The 17,085-nt window shown below is 40.4% G+C and overlaps 1 long non-coding RNA gene across 1 annotated transcript in view; it reads left to right on the top strand.

The window, feature by feature from the left end:
* The window catches only part of LOC117202263 (uncharacterized), a 75,729-nt gene extending 61,120 nt beyond the window's left edge, over positions 1–14,609 (top strand). Inside the window, exon 4 of the long non-coding RNA XR_007477594.1 lies at positions 14,270–14,609. This is a non-coding gene — a long non-coding RNA (uncharacterized LOC117202263). The remainder of the gene's footprint in view (positions 1–14,269) is intronic.
* Positions 14,610–17,085: the final 2,476 nt, after the last annotated feature.

Below are 17,085 nucleotides of genomic sequence, written 5' to 3'. Positions count from 1 at the left end.
ACTGTGGGTGATGATGAAAGCCATTTAGAAAAATAAAGCAGGGAACAGGGTAAGAGAACAGAGTTATAGGGGTGAAGTGGGGTGGTGGTATGCTGGAGCTGCCGCATGCTGGCTCATATGAACCCACTGTTAAATTCACAGGAATCTTGAAAGGCACTGTTAAAACAGAGCCATTATAATTTTTTCCTTTTTTATTGAGGTATGGTTGATTTAAATACTATATTCGTTTCAGGTGTACAACATAGTAATTCAAAATTTTTATAGATTATATTCCACTTATAGTTATTATAAAATATTGGCTATATTCCCCATGTTGTACAAAATATCGTTGTAGCTTATTTATTTTATACATAGTAGTATAAACCACTAGTGTGTTCTCTATATCTGAGTCTGTTTTTGTTGTTGTTGTTATATTCACTAGTTTGTTTTATTTTTTAGATTCTACATATAAGTGATTATATAGTATTTATCTTTCTCTGACATATTTCACTAAGCATAATATCCTCAAGGTCCATCCATATTGTTGCAAATGGCAAAATTTCAGTCATTTTATGGCTCAGTAGTATTCGGCTGTGTGTGTGTGTGCGTGTGCGTGTGTGTGTGTGTGTGTGTGTGTGTACCATATCTTCTTTTTGTGTTTATCTGTTGATGGACACTTAAGTTGCTTCCTTACCTTGGCAATTGTAAATAATGCTGCTGTGAACATTGTGATGCATGTATCTTTTCGAATTCGTGTTTTCATTTTCTTCAGATATATACCCAGGAGTGGAATTGCTGGGTCATATGGTAGCTCTGTTTTTAATTTTTTGAGGAACCTCCATACTGTTTTCCACAGTAGATGCACCGATTTACACTCCCACCAACAGTGTTCAAGGGTTTTCTTTTCTCCACATCCTTGCCAACATTTGTTATTTGTGTTCTTTTTGATGATAGCCATTTTGACAAGTGTGAGGTGATATGCCATTGTGGTTTTGACTTGAATTTCTCTGGTGACTACCGATGTTGAGCATCTTTTTACCTGCCTGTTGGGCATCTGTATTTCCTCTTTGAAAAAATGTTCAGTTCTCCTGCTAGTTTTTTAATTGGGTTGTTTGGTTTTTTGATGTTGAGTTGTATGAGCTGTTTATATATGTTGGATATTAACCCCTTAGCAGTCTTTTTAAAAAATTTTATTGAAGTATAGTTGATTTACACTCTGGTGTTAATTTCTGCTGTACAGCAGTGTGATTCAGTTATACATACATATATATATATATATATATATATATATACATTCTTTTTCATATTATCTTTCATTATGTTTTATCACAGGATATTAAATATAGTTCCCTGTGCTATACAGTAGGACCTTGTAGTTTATATATTCTTTATGTAATAGTTTGTATCTGCTTATCCCAAACTCCCAATACTTCCCTCTCCCATCCCCTCTCCCTCTTGGCAACCACAAGTCTGTTCTTTTTGTCTGTTTCTGTTTTGTGGATATGTCCATTTGTGTCGTACTTAGATTCCACATATAAGTGATATCATATGATATTTGTCTTTCTCTTTCTGATTTACTTTGCTTACTATGATAATCTCTAGGTCCATCCATGTTCTGCACCCCTTAGCAGTCTTATCATTTACAAATATTTTCTCCCATTCATTCAGTATGTTGTATTTTTGTTTTGTCAGTGATTTCCTTTGCTGAATGTGATGTAACACATTTATTGTTTTGTGAATATTGAACCATCCTTGCATCCCTGGTAAAAAATCCCTTTTGATCATAGTGTATGATCCTTTTAACGTATTTTTGAATTTGGTTTTGTTGAGGGTTTTTGTATCTATGCTCATCAGTGATATTGGCCTGCAATTTTCTTTTTTTGTGATATCTTTGTCTAGATTTGGAATCAAGGTGATGCTGCCCTTGTAGAATGAGTTTGGAAGCATTCCTTCCTCTGCAATTTTTTGGAATAGTTTGAGAAGGTTAGGTGGTAACTCTTTTAAATGTTCAGTAGGATTCACCTGTGAAGCCATCTGGTCCTGGACTTTTGTTTGTTGGGAAGTTTTTTTGTTTGTTTTTTACTGCTGATTCAGTTTCATTACTGATAACTGGTCTGTTCATATTTTCTATTTCTTCCCAGTTTAGTCTTGGGAGTTTTTACATATCTAGGAATTTGTCCATTTCATATAGGTTGTCCGTTTTATTAGCATATAGTTCTTCATAGTAATCTTTTATGGTCCTTTGTATTTCTGTAGTGTCTGTGGTAAGTTCTCCTCTTTCATTTCGATTTTTATTGATTTGGGTCCTCTCTCTTTTTCTCTTGATGCATCTGGCTAAAGGTTTTTTCAATTCTGTTTTTCTTTTCAAAGAACCACCTTTTAGTTTCATTGATCTTTTCTATTTTTGTTTTGTCTCTATTTCATTTATTTCTGTTTTGATCTTTATAGTTTCTCTCCTTCTACTAACTTTGGGTTTTGTTTGTTCTTCTTTTTCTAGTTCCTTTGGATGTAAGATTAGGTTGTTTATTTGAGATTTTTCTTGTTTCCTGAAGCAAGCTTGTGTTACTATAAGCTTCTCTCTTAGAACTGCTTTTGCTGTATCCCATAGATTTTTGAATCATTGTCTTTTTGTTTTCATTTGTCTCCAGGTTTTTGTTTTTTTGTTTTTTGTTTTTGGCCACACTGCGTGGCTTGTGGGATTTTAGTTCCCCGACCAGGGATTGAACCTGGGCCACTGCAGTGAAAGCACTGAGTCTTAACCACTGGACCACCGGGGAATTCCCCTCCAGGTATTTTAAAATTTCTTCTTTGATTTATTCAGTGCTCCATTGGTTGTTTAGTTGCATGTTGTTTAGCCACCATGTGTGTGTGTGTTTTGCACTTTTTCTTGTAGTTGATTTCTAGTCTCACAGTTTTGTGGTCAGAAAAGATCCTTCATGTGATTTCAATTTTCTTAAATTTACAGAGGCTTGTAATATGACCTAGCATATGATCTGTCCTGGAGAATCTTCCATGTGCACTTGAAAAGAATATGTATTTTGCTGCTTTTGGGTGGAATGTTCTGTATGTATCTGTTGAGTGCATCTGATGTAACATGTCATGTAAGATCAGTGTTTCCTTATTGATTTTCTGTCTGGACGATCTGTCCATTGCTGTAAGTGGAGTCTTAAAGTTCCCTACTGTTATTGTATTACTGTCAGTTTCTCCCTTTATGTTTGTTAATATTTGCTTTTATGTGTGTAGTTCGTCCTATGTTGAGTGCATATATATTTACAGCTGTTATATCTTCTTCTTGGATTGATCCATTGATCATTAGGTAATGTCCTTCTTTTCCTTGCAACAGCCTTTGTTTTAAAGTCTATTTTGTCTGATATAAACATTCCTATCTGGCTTTTTTGGATTTCCATTTGCATAGAATATCTTTTTCCATCCCCTCACTTTCAGACTGGTTTCTTTAGATCTGAAGTGAGTCTCTTGTAGGTAGCATATATACAAGTATTGATTTTCTATCTATTCAGCCAGTCTGTCTTTTGATTAGAACATTTAGATATACAATTAAAGTAATTATCGATATGTGTGTACTTATTGACATTTTTTCATTGTTTTGGGGTTGCTTTTGTAGTCCCTTTTTTGTTCCTTTCATCTTCATTTGTTCCCTGTTCTTCTGTATCATCTAATCTACTGTTGATTCCTTATCGTGTATTTTTTATTTCAATTACTGAATTCTTCAGCTCTGTATGGGTCTGTTTTCTAACACTTTGTTCAGCTTTTCACTGTGTCCATTCTTCTCCCTAGGTCTTGAGTATCTTTATGATCATTACCTTGAACTCTTTATTGGGTAGATTGCATCTCCATTTCATTTAGTTCTTCTTATGGTTTTTTTTTTTCTTGTTTCTTCATTTGGAACATGTTCCTCTGTTGCTTCATTTTGCCTAACTTGCTGTTTTTATTTCTATGTATCTAGTAGGTTGGTTATGTTTCTTGATCTTGGACAAGTGGCCTTTTGTAGAAGATGTCCTATGTGTCCCAGCAGTGCACTTCTTTCTGGTCACCAGAGCTATATGCTCTAGTGGTGCCTCTATATGGGCTGTGTGGGTCCTCTTGTTGTGGCGGGTTGACTACTGTGGGAGGTGTGGTAGGTATGGATGGCCCCTGGTCTGGTTTGTTGGCTAGGCCTCGCATTGTGTGGCGGCTGCCAGTGTTGGTTGGCAGGGCTGGGTCATGAGGAAGCTGACTGTGGATCCCAGAGAGGCCCCAGGGCTAGAACTGGCTTACTGGTGGGTGGAGTCAGGGTCCAGGAGATCCCAGGGCTAGTGCCAGCCCACTGGAAGGCAGAGCCAGGTCCTGGGATCTGGCTGCCAGGCCCCGGGTCCCAGAGCTGGTGTCAGACCACAGGTAGATGGGATCGGTTCCTGACACAGCTGGCAGTGGTGTGTGGGGTGTCCTGAAGCTTGTGTTGGCCTGCTGATGGGTGGGTTGGGTCCTGCCATGGCAGGATGTGGGGCTGTGGTTTTGCTGTGGCTGGCGTCCACCTGCTGGTGGATGAGGCTGGTTCCAAGGCTAGAGCAGGCTCACTGGTGGGGCTGGGGCCCAGGGCATTCTGGGGCTGGTGCCTGCCCGCTGGTAGGCAGAGCTGGGTCCTGGGGTCCCAGGTCTATTGCCTGCTTATTGGTGTGTGGTGCTGGCTCCTGGGCCTTCTGGTTGGCAGGGACATGTACAGGGATTACTGTGGGTTCAAGAGGTCTTAAGGCAGCCTGTCTGCTGGTAGGCTGTGTCCCCACCCATTTAGTTGCTTGGCCTGAGGCATCCCACAACTGGTGTCTACAGACTGTTAGGCCAAGGCAGGGCTGGGTCCTGAGGCTAATAATCTGGAGGAAGGATTCCAAGATGTTGATTGCCAGCACCCGTGTCCACATGGTAGAATGAGCTCCCCAAAATGGCTACCACCAGTGTCTGTGTCCCCAGGGTGTGCTTCACGTCGTGCCTCTTTTCCAGGAGACTCTCTAAGATCAGCACAGAAGTCTGATTCAGGCACCTTTCAAATTATTGTTTCTGCTCTGGGTCCTGGAATGTGTGAGATTTTGTGTGAATCTTCACCTTTAAGAGTGAAGTCTCTATTTCCCACAGCCCTCTGTGTTTCCCCAAAATAAGCCCTGCTGACCTTCAAAACTAAGCGTTCTGGGGCTGATCTTCCTGGCATAGGACCCCGAGTTGGGGAGCCTGATGTGGTGCTCAAACCCCTTACTCTTTGCGGAGAACCTCTGCAATTATAATTATTTTTCCATTTGTGGATTGCCTACCTGGGGTTATCAGTCTTGACTATAACATAATTCCGTCCCTCCTACTCATCTTGTTGTGGTTCCTTCTTTATGTGTAAACCTAAAGATGTGGAAGATATTTTCTGTTAGGCTCTGGTCTTTTTCATTGATAGTTGTTCTGTAAATAGTTGTAATTTTGGTGTGCCTGCGAGAAGAGGTGAACTCAGGGTCTTTCTACTCTGCCATCTTGGGAATTCCCTCCCACCCCCATGCCACAAACAGAGCCATTATTAATAAAAATTATATCACCTTAAAAATCAAATAAGTCGTATTAGAAACAAGAGTAATACATATTCAAAACTCATCACATTCTCATTTTACTGGATTTTGCTGTTATATATGCTCTGGTGGTTATTTACATTTATTTTATCTGTTTGGTGGAAATATTATACAGTGGTGCACTACTGTACATCTCCTCCTAATTAGACATTCAGTGACATCAATGAGTCTGGACTATACTCATTAAATTGCGACCATACGTTGGCTATGGCCACAAAAGTATGGCAAAAATCAGCAAATGCATTCTGTGAGAATCAGCTGACTGTGTAGAATTTACAATAAAAAATAATGCATGTTATTTTTATTTCTAAATTGTGGGAAATACATCTTTTATATCAGTAAAATTTATAATAAACATATGTACGTATATACATGCATACATCCCCAACCCAGCCCCCCACACTCCCCCACGATCTGATTGTAAACAGTAACTAGTACATCACTGCGTAGAGGGCTTCATTTTCAGGTGTATTAGGGGAGAATTATATAATATTTGAACTGATTGAATCCAGGGAGCCTGTATTTATTACTCTTTGTGAGAAAATATGCTGTCCCAAATCCTACGTGTCCTCATTTTTAATTCTCAGATGATGGTCTCTGGACAATTTTATTAGCACTTCTCCCATATGAATGATTTTTCTCTCTCAACCTCTACTGATATCTTTTAGGATTTTGAGGACCTCTATTAGATCACAGCTCAAGGTATTATCTTTTCCAGTGAGGATAAACTCAGCTTACTTGGTTCATTATTATTTACATTTTTATAGCACATTTTCTTTGTAATTGCCTAGTTGTAAACGTATTTAGTCATCCTTAGTTGTTTATATGGTTATTACAGGTGTTTTTACAAAGTAAAGAGTCACTCTCTCCGTTATAAATTTTATTGCTTCTAGGAATTTAGATACTTGAGTGTTGAATTAAATTTTTTGTTAGTCATATCTAAAAGATACTGTAGGTATCAAAGTGCTGGTATTATTATAGGAAAGTTGTAAAATAGAAAATAAGTTGGGTGTCCCAAACCACTTTTTGGCTTTATGACTGTGAACAAATCACGCAACATCCTTAAGCCTCAATGTCCTCATCTGCACAATGGGAATTTAGTTTGGCAAACTTGTTGACTATTAAGACAATTAAGGCATGGTTCCTGCCCTCAGGGTGTTAACAATTAGTCCTAAAACTATTCCTAATTTCGTGTGATGAACACTAACAATAGCTGTATCGTGAATACAGAGTTGTGTGAAAAATCAGAGGGAACATAAGTCATCATGTTTTGTGAACAAGGAAAGTATTGTACCATAGATATGCAAAATACAATCGCTCATAGAGCCTTTGGGTACCTGGTGCTGGGTGCCTTATGGCACTTGATAAATGCCTATGGAAGGAATGAATTTAGTAGTATGCCAACAGTAGTATGCCAGTTGAGTTAAAGACTACCATGTCTTTGTAAGTCAACTCTACTCCAATAAAAATTTCTAAAAAATAGCCTACCATGTCTTTAGGTAAAGTCTAGATCTGCTGCTGTATGGTTATGTTTAAGCTTCTTAATTAACACATGGTCAACTTTGGTCTAAAATGAATATGCAGTTACAGAATTTAGTCTAATCATGGTATAAGATGTTCAAGTAAATGAAATATTTCTTTAATAGAACCAAATCATACTATTTTATTAATCTGTGACTTTTCTGGGTGTTTAATTTTAGCATCTATGGTTGCTGCATTTGGTCTTTTCAAAAGCCTTCAGAGTGATGGTAACTACCCAGCTACTTCATGTTACAGATGAGGCACCATGCAGGGAAGTGATCATAATTTGAGGCTAATAGAAGGAATTCTTTCATTGCTTATTAGAAAGTGCTTACATGTAATTGAGGTTTTTTTAAGAAAGAAAAGAAAGTGTTCCTCATCACTGCAGGTTATACCTGTTCATTAAAAATTTTAGACAACACTGAACAGTAAAAATATAATCACTTGCTGGTCCACCACCCAAAGACCATCACTTTTAACTTCTTGGTGTCTGTTCCTCCAGTCTTTATCTATGAGCATTTTTATGTGGTTGTAATAATCTGTGATGTATAATTTTATACCCTGCTTTTTTCATTTAATGTTATAACAAAAGCATTTTCTAAGCTATTAAGCATCTTTTCAAATGTCCATTTAAATAACAGTGTGTATTTCATTGGGGGACTGTGTCATACTTGTGTCTGGTCTCTGAACCACAATACCAAAGCTTATTTGAAGGAATGAATGTTGATTCTGCTTTAATCACTTGGGAAGATTATTCCAATGATATCGACATTCCTTAAATTATTTTTGAAATGACATTTTTGGAAACACCTTCAGAACAACCCAGAAAATTGGTGTCTATCAATATACAATTTTTAAACAAAAACATAATTTTACCTACCTTGTTCCTTTTAATTAACTAAGAGTGTGACTTTTGGCTATTTCTAATATCCAAATCCACCTTAAGGAAGAAGCATCTATTAACACTGAAGACCCTCGAAAGAAAGCTGAATAGGCTTTCATGGCAATTTCCAAAGAGAAGTTCGAAAATATTTTGTGAAATGACTATATGTTAGGATAAAGTATACTTTCTTACAGAGTGACTACTTGAGGTGAAAAAAAAAAGAATACTAATTCACTTGAGCAAGTCTCACCATGTTTGCTAAAAATCAGGTATTTTATGTTACAGTCATCACGTCATCTCTGAAGACCCTCAAGAGTTGATTGTTGATGAAGTCTTAGGAGTTTAAAGTCTCTCAAGCTGCTTTGTCCCTCAGGTGTGCCCTTGAGTTTCACGGTTCCAAATTTGGAAACTGTTGTTAGAGCACCACTCTTAAAGATGTTTCTGCTCTGATGTTAGAAGTAGAGAAACCTCCAAGATCTTGAGGCAGAAGAGAATCCATTCTTAGTCATGAAAAGAAAAGAAAAGAAAAGAAAAACAAAAACAAAAACCACTGCCTCAGGCCTTTCTTATCCAGGAAACTTGTCCTGTTTGGAGTGTCACTCCTTTATTAACGACTGCTGAGTATGAAGTCCTGTGCTGAGCATCAAATTCCGCCTTGATGAGAGAGCCCTCTGGGGCCATCTTTAGTAGTTTGAATATAATTTGCTTGGATTGGTGAAAAGAGCAGCGGCTTAGTAGTCAGGGGCCTGAAATGCTAATAAATTTTATCTCCCCTTCTAACTTAGACAAATCTCTTCCTTTTTGCCTCATTTTCTCCTTTTGTAAAATGGTGGGAATGGCTGTAGGGGACTTCTTATGAGATGATCTCTAGATTACCATTAAGCTCTATGCCTCCTTAGCTCTGCAAATGTGGTCAGGAGTACAGGTCGAGGGAGATCAGGATGATTTTAGCCATAGTGATGTTTGTTTTACCGAGGTACGAAGACTCAGGAGTGCTTTCAAAGGCAGAGAAACGAGGACCAGTGTAGTATCAAGGGGATAAAAACTCTTCCAAATGAATTGTCATATTCTTTTATTTTTTCCCTTTAAGAATCATTCTTTAACTGACCTCTTCTTATTTTGATCATTCTTTTACAGGGGCCCCTGGGATGTAGATTTATATACTATGTACTATTTTTCTGAATTGTCATACTCTTGACCTGGCTCCTGGAAGTATCAACTGGAATTTTAACTATCTTTGAAGTGTTCTTCTACCCTATGAGTAGAAAGTTTGAAATGCAGAGATTACCTGTACCTAGTTCTCTTTTTTCCATCAACTCAGTGAGGGGAGGCTTAGTCTGGGTCGGTGTGGGAGGTGGTAAGAAGGGCTTGTGATCTCTTGAGGGGATTGTCCAGGGCCTCTTACCTGCCAGCATGATGAGGGGATCAAATGCTCAGAGAGGGTGAGGCTAGAATGGATTGGGATGAGAGGGAAGTTTTAGTAGTTGTCCAGAATAAACAAAAGGAGGGAGAGTTAAGAAGCACTTTTCAAGAAGGAAAGAAATTTTGACCACTCTGGTTCAATCCCCAGTTGTTTGAGGATGCAAGGATGTGAGGAGCAGAATGAGACGTGGCTTGCAATGTGCACCGTAGGGACCATATTACATGGTGCTATAGTGTGTTGAGATGGGGCATAATAAAACAGGGCACCGGATTCTAGAATATGGGGTCAGCAGGAGTAATGCTTCAAAGAAGTCCCTCACATCTTACTTCTGAGTAGTGGACAGAATTCTCTCAGGTAGCAGAGACTCTTGGCTTCTATTGGCTTTGAAAAGGAGAACAGATTGGCTTCTGTACAGGGATTTCTCATACAAAGTCAAAACACCAGAGGGCCAGGTTGATGGCCCATTTCAGCTCTTGGAGCAGTGATAGACTTTCGTGGCATAACTCCATTAGCAGTGGGGTGGACAGCACTGCCCAGCAGCCTGTAATGTGGCGGGCAGGGGCATCGCAGCCTGTCGAGTTTGGTGAAGCTGGCATTTGGGATAAGGATGGAAACCACATTTTTCAGCTTGGCTTTGGGGAAAGTGGTGGTGGATGGGGTGGATGAAGGGACATTGAGGGAGTAGAAGCAGCAGCCTCCTTTCACCCTCTTCTGTGGAAAATCTCGGATGGGGCCTACTTCCTCTCTTGTCTGTCTGTGCCTTGGAGATTCAGTTTCCGCTTGTGCAGGATGAAAGCCTCAGGGTTCTTGCGTTAATAAGCCCGTTTAAAAATGTCAGAAGAGAAGCGCTAAAGACCTTTCCACCAGCCACTTTTCAATCTTGTTATTTTAATACTTGCCTCTACCCTAAGCTTCATAGAAATGTAAAAGGTAATGAAGTGTTTCATATGCTGTTCTCTGTCTTTTTATTCTAATTTAAATCTATCATTGAGCATGTGCTTTAAAAATGATGTTTACTGGAGTTGGAGTATTTATTCCATGCAGCCCAGAAATGCATATGTGGGCTTGTATCTTAGACATATTATGTATGGTATCATTGTACACAATCAGCACAGTGAGAGGAGAAATATATTTTAAAATCTTTAGGCCTCAGTTTTAACCTGGAAATCTGTGGGTTTTCTGTAATGTACCCCATTGAGCCAAGGTTCACCTGCTATCCTATCCTCTCATGAGCTGGAGGGCAGGATCACATTCCCAGCTTCCTGAGTCAGGTACTCCTTTGCTTCGCCTCGAGGTGGTGACTCCTCCGTCCCTTGGCTTTATCCTTTTTAGGTATAAAAGATGGGGGAAAATGAATACTCATTTCTACATTATGTTGCAGAACAGTTAAGTATCTTATTAGTATCCAAAAGATTTCTAAATGATCATTCTGATTTATTGAGCATATTCTCCATGTCTAATGGTGTGAGGTGTGAGAGAGACCAAGTCCCTGTCCTCCAGCGATGCTCAGTTTGATGAGACAGGCTAAGGGGTAAAGAACAATACAATGTCATGTGATAAAGCCAAGCGTGCACCAGAGAACCCTGTACATACCGTGAACTACCAGAAGAGGGAGCAATGGACACCACCTAGACGTTTCAGGAAAAGAGAGAGGAGATTGTAGCATCTGTTGATAGTTTGAAAAAGGAATCAAGGAAGGTTAGGACTCTCCAGACAAAGGAAGGAGCATATGTACAAGAACCATTAGAAAATGCTCAGTGTATCTCGGGACCAGTGAGAAACTGAGTGTGGCTAAAGCATGAAGTGCAAGGCAGGGGCAACAGGAGTGAGGCCTAAGCCTGGAAACAAGGGTGGGATTGAGAATGCCTTGAACTGCTGTGCAATGCATTTAGACTTATCCTGTAGCCATCTGAAAGCCGCATAGAACCTAAATCTGGAGGTAATATCAATATAAATGTTTTACGGGAGTCCAATCTGGTGTCAGTGTAGATGAAGGGGGAGGGGGGCATGACGGTGATTATAGCCGTTTAGGTGAAAAAGGATGATGGCATGGATTCATGTAAAGGGGGTGGAGACGGAGAAGAGGGGCTGCACATCCAGGAAATATTTCTGAAGTAGAATTAATAGTATTTAGTGACATTTTAACGCACATGGTGAGAATAAGAGCTGGTTTTAGGAAGGAAAACTGTGGATTTGAGTCAAATTTGTTTCTAATCCTCTGGAACGCACTTTGTGGGCTTTGGCCTCGCTCTGTGAGACATTCAGTCAAAATCTTCTCCTAGACCCTTAATTCACACTAATGTGAACTTAGTGATTACTGATGACAGCTTGAAGTACTACTCCTGAATGGTAGGATTTATGTTTTACTTGTAACTTTTAATAATTTATATTTCTAACTTTATATCACAAAAATTTGTCCACAAAGATATTCATGAGAGTGGGTTTTATATAACGGAATCATTATAATAGTAATGATTTGTTGAATCAACACTGTATGTCCAAAGGTGATTATCTAGAACAGCCATCTAAAAATATGTAGAAATACATTTATTGACTTGGAAAGTTGTTCAAAATATATTAGGGTAAAAGAGAACAGTTTACAAGTAGTACGGACAGTATAACCCCATCTTCTACAAGTATGTATTTTTAAACATGTTTCTAGGCAGAGACAGAACAAATATTCCCCCAAATGCTGACAGTAATTATATTTGTGTGAGAAGTGAAATCATTATCAATGATTTTGTTTTCTTTATCACGTGATCCTGTAGGTTCCAAATTTTCAATACTATGTGTAGTAAAATGTTAAATGGGAAGTTCCCAGGAAGCACCAAGATGTAATGGGTATGACATTCTAAAGTGGGATTCTGGACCAGGTTGCAAAATTTCAAGGTAATTTCGGAAGCACAGTTTTACAACTTCTAATACCGTCATGCACAGTGAGGGTGTAAAGTGCCAGGTGCTGGCAGTCAGTGTTGTGGGGTTTCTGGAGGGACTCCTTTGAAGAGCTTGGGCCGTGGGTCCCGTGCCCACCACGGAGGAGAGAGGGCAGCGTGCTTCTCCTTCCTCTCTAGCCAAGAATGGTTTCAAGAGGACCACTGGAAGAATTTGATGTGTGTCCCCTCTAGTTGAAGGACGATGTTCTCGAGTCTGACTCCCATCTGAAAAATTGAAAGTGAGAGGTGGACAGTCTAGATCTTGCCAGATGAGCTCAGGTTAAGGGGGCTGCTTTAGGATCAGCCCACACTCCCAGAGCTCGTAAGGACAAAGAGCAAATAATTACTAATATTTCCTGTGGTCCACAGTGGGCCACATGCAAAAGAGAGCCAGCGTGGGCTACGTGAGGCCCTGCTCAATAGAGGGCTGAAGGGACAGATAGAAGTTCAACATATTTCTGGATTCCTAGGGGTTGCAGGAGGAGTAAGGAATGTGATCAGGAATAATGAATCACCCACTTTATGGGAATTACATGTTAGAGATCCCCAACACTGGTGATGGATGGTCCCTGGAGAAGCCAAGAAAATTTCTGTTAGAGAATGTGTCTCCAGTCAGGTTGAGAAATAATGAAAGCATCTTATAACAGTACCAGTCCAAACGGAACATCTTCGTGTCCCTCCTTCCTTCCTTGAATTCAACCTTGGAGGGATCAGAAGCCACAGCTAGTAAGAGGAGGAGGAGGGATGAACGCCATAGCACAGGAAAAGGGAAAAGAAGAACCATGCTTCCATTTCTCCAGCTTCCCGCTTGCAACTGGGGAGAAGATTTAACTTTAAGTCACATTTGGAATTTTGATATTGTGAGATGAGACATTTTTAATACATCAAGATTAGGTTTGAAAGAAAAAGATTAGGTTTGGAGATTTGGGGGGCATGTAGAATTATTTCCTAAGAATGACTGAAAAAATCATGGAACTATTTGAGTTTTCATCGATGGGCATGGAAAAGAGCATCCTCCCATCTTTTTTTTTGTGGTACGCGGGCCTCTCCCTGTTGTGGCCTCTCCCGTTGCGGAGCACAGGCTCTGGACGCGCAGGCTCAGCGGCCATGGCTCACGGGCCCAGCCGCTCCGCGGCATGTGGGATCTTCCCGGACCGGGGCACGAACCCGCGTCCCCTGCATCGGCAGGCGGACTCTCAACCACTGTGCCACCAGGGAAGCCCCCCTCCCACCTTATATATGAAAACATTTTAAGGAGATAGTTGGAAAAAAAAGCTACTTTATAACTTTATCAACTAAGTTGCTAACTCTTAGATCAGGGGCTTCTTTTTAAAGCTTTCCCACTGGTTGCCACTCTAATACCTTATTGTCATCTTTGTCGGGGCAAAAATCAACCATGGCCTACATCTTGAGTGACTTTCCCAGAAGCCACCAGTATTTTACAAACTTTCCTTCTGTGCTAACAATGATTAGAGTATCACTGATGCTGATTCCATATACAAAAAGGTGACTTCTCCTCTACCCAGTTAAGGTGTCTCTCCAACCTTCCTTTAGAGAACAAGGGACAAACTTCCTCCGGAATACTAACTTGTAACTCTCCAAGAGCTGACAGAACAGACTACTGCTCTTTGATTCACTTCTAGGAAACACTGGTGAACAATGCAAATTAAGAGCTCATCTACAAAATGCACAAACAAATCTAATAGTCATCATCTGTTACAATCGCTTTTGAGAAACTTGAAAAAGAATTTTCTTAAGGCAAGGGCAGAGGAACACTTTAAATTATTTGAAAATTTGAATTATATATTTAAAATCACTCTGGGGAACAAGATAGATGTAAAACATGAAGGGTGTGTGTGTGTGTGTGTGTGTGTATGTGTATGTAGAGGGGAGTTTTCCGTAATATATCCTGCAGTTTGAAATATCAATTTAGGGATGTCCCTGGTGGTGCAGTGGTTAAGAATCCTCCTGCCAATGCAGGGGACACGGGTTCGGGCCCTGGTCCAGGAAGATCCCACATGCCACGGAGCAACTAAGCCTGTGCTCTACAGCTACTGAGCCTGCATTCTAGAGCCCGTGAGCCACAATTACTGAGCCCGAGTGCCACAACTACTGAAGCCTGCACGCCTAGAGCCTGTGCTTTGCAACACAAGAAGCCACTGCAACGAGAAGCCCACGCACCGCAATGAAGAGTAGCCCCCACTCGCCACAACTAGAGAAGGCCCGTGCACAGCAACGAAGACCCAACACAGCCAAAAATAAATAAAATAAAATAAATAAATTTATTTTTAAAAAAAGAAATTTAATTGGATCTGTTACATTCACATAAGCTTTCCTCTGAAGCTACTGTTCCCAGGTCACCCAAAAGGAGGCATGGGAACCATTACTGTCCCTCTGTCCCCAAGTATGTGTCCATTGAGTGGGACCGAGAGACCATTTCAGCAAATGTCATAGAGAAAAAAGCAGAGACCTCAGTGACCTGCTTCTGTTTGACTTTCTCTTCAGTGCACTCATCAGGTAAGAGCAGACAAATGGCTACACTTGCTTTTTCTATTTCATTCCAGCAATGAGGAGCTGGGTACATGATGTGTTAAGGGGAGAGCATAGAAAAAAGAATAAGGCAAGTCCTAAGCAGATCAGAGAATTCACTGCAGGAGACATGTTACTAGGCTCCCTGATGGGAGACCTTTGTGCGTTCACAGAAGCTGGGAGGGATGCTCTCTCTCCATGTTGCTAGGCCTAATGTCTGTAGGCAGCAGTATTGTAGGACAGGCAGTGGGAAGGAGGGCTGTGGAGTCAGACCCCTGTATTTTAGTCTGTTTACTGATGGTGTGCCTTTGGGCAATTCCTAATCTCCCTGTGCCTTACATGCATTGTGAGTATAATTTGGATAAGAGTTGTACCAACATCATAAAATTGTTGTGAGATTAAATGAGATTATAGATAGGTAGATATTACTTAGAATACCTTCCACATAGTAAAAGAGTTCAATAACTATTGCTTATTATTATAAGGAAGAAGAAAAGAAACTAATGCTTACTGAATACATACCACGTTCCAGGAATTATGCTAAAAACTTTCACATTTCCTCATTTCCTCCTCATAACAACTCTGTAAGGTTACTAGTTCAGAGTGATTAAATGGCTTACCCAAGAACAAGTAGCTAATCTGTGACAGATCTTAGATTTAAAATCACGTCTTTATTTCACAATAGGATACTTCCTGTCCTGTGCCTCAGTGTTTGATACACAGAAAGAAAAGGGCAGAATAGATGTGTATTCAGAAGGCCATGTCTCTGAGAGCTAATGAACTGTCAGGGTTCTCCCTCAAAGATGCTCTAAGTATGAGTGGTTGGCACGCTGCCCACCTGTATTAGTAAGGGAAGGCTTGTTGCTGGAAGAAACAACCCATAGATTTCAGTGGCTTTTCATAGAAGTTTATTGTTCTTACATCAAGGCCAATCATTGTTAATGAATGGGGGGGGGTGGAGCTTCTGTACTTAGGAATGTAGATTCCTTCCTTCTTGCCAGTCCTGGGGTCCTCGGTTGCATCCTTTGCCTGCAGCTAGCAAATGAGGGAGAAGGGTGAGATTGGCACATTTAGATTACTTATGAGTCAGACCTGGAAGTGGACACAGCACTTTTGCCCCATGTTCCTAACCACTAGAATTTGACCACATGCAAAAGAGGCCAGAAAAGTAGTTTGATTGAGAGCACAGGAGGAAAATAGGTCTTGTGACTAGAAAGCCTATGCCACAGCCTACTCTCTGGTCACCAAATACTAATTTCACTCTTTCTTCCGTATACAGAACCCACTGTTCCCCTACCCAGGGGAGACAGTGCTAAGTCCCAGGCAGTTCCTGCATCCAGCTCAGAGTCCAGGATCTCTGGGCAATGCAGAGTCCTCATCAGGCTTGGATGTGGAGCCTCTGGTGACCTGTGAAGTGGAAACATAACTTATCAGTTCCCACTTTGCACCCCTCCACACCACCCCTTTCCCCCTCAATAGATAATGGTCAAGCAATGTACAACTTAAAACAACGTAAAAGGGCAGAATGAGAGACACAGAGCAGCCACTGGTCCAGCATACTTTCTCTTGGCCAGACATTCTGAAGGGCCCTTCCCTGGCAGCAGGGGAGGTGACTTGGCCAGACCCAGAGTCTGCTCTGGGCGGAACTCCCCTGTCCCTCATTCTCCATGACACTTAATCCGCCCACTAGGGGTTTCTTCGTTCTCTGTTTTCCTCCAGGGTCGCCTCTGAAGTGGGCATGGGGCAATACGTTTTCCCTGGGAGCTTAATAGCCTGCTTCCTGCTCATGCAAGTTTAGGGGCTCAAGAATAGTTTTAAGCCTTGAACAATCAGAAACCTAATTAGAGCAAGCTTGTGCTTAGTTTGGCAATGTAATTTCCTCAAAGACCCATGAGGCTTCTGACCTATTTGCTTCTAATCAGTAACCACAGTCAAGTTCCTTTCTAGATATAATTCCTTTTTAAAAAAATGTATTTTACTGAAGTATAGTTGATTTACAATGTTGTGTTAATTTCTACTGTACAACAAAGTGATTGAGATATACACACACACGTACATATATATATATATTCTTTTTCACAGTCTTTTCCATTATGGTTTATCACAGGATATTGAGTAAGTTCCCTGTGCCTAGACATAATTCTCAAGTCTGATATTTTTTCTTTTCTCTTTCATTTCCATGTATCCTTCTCTCAAGTTCCTGGCAGCTAACTTGAGGCT

This window comes from Orcinus orca, chromosome 5, assembly GCF_937001465.1.
Source record: "Orcinus orca chromosome 5, mOrcOrc1.1, whole genome shotgun sequence".
Taxonomy (NCBI): domain Eukaryota; kingdom Metazoa; phylum Chordata; class Mammalia; order Artiodactyla; family Delphinidae; genus Orcinus; species Orcinus orca.
Note: the sequence above shows the minus strand (reverse complement) of the source record. Positions and strands in the feature narration are given on the sequence as shown.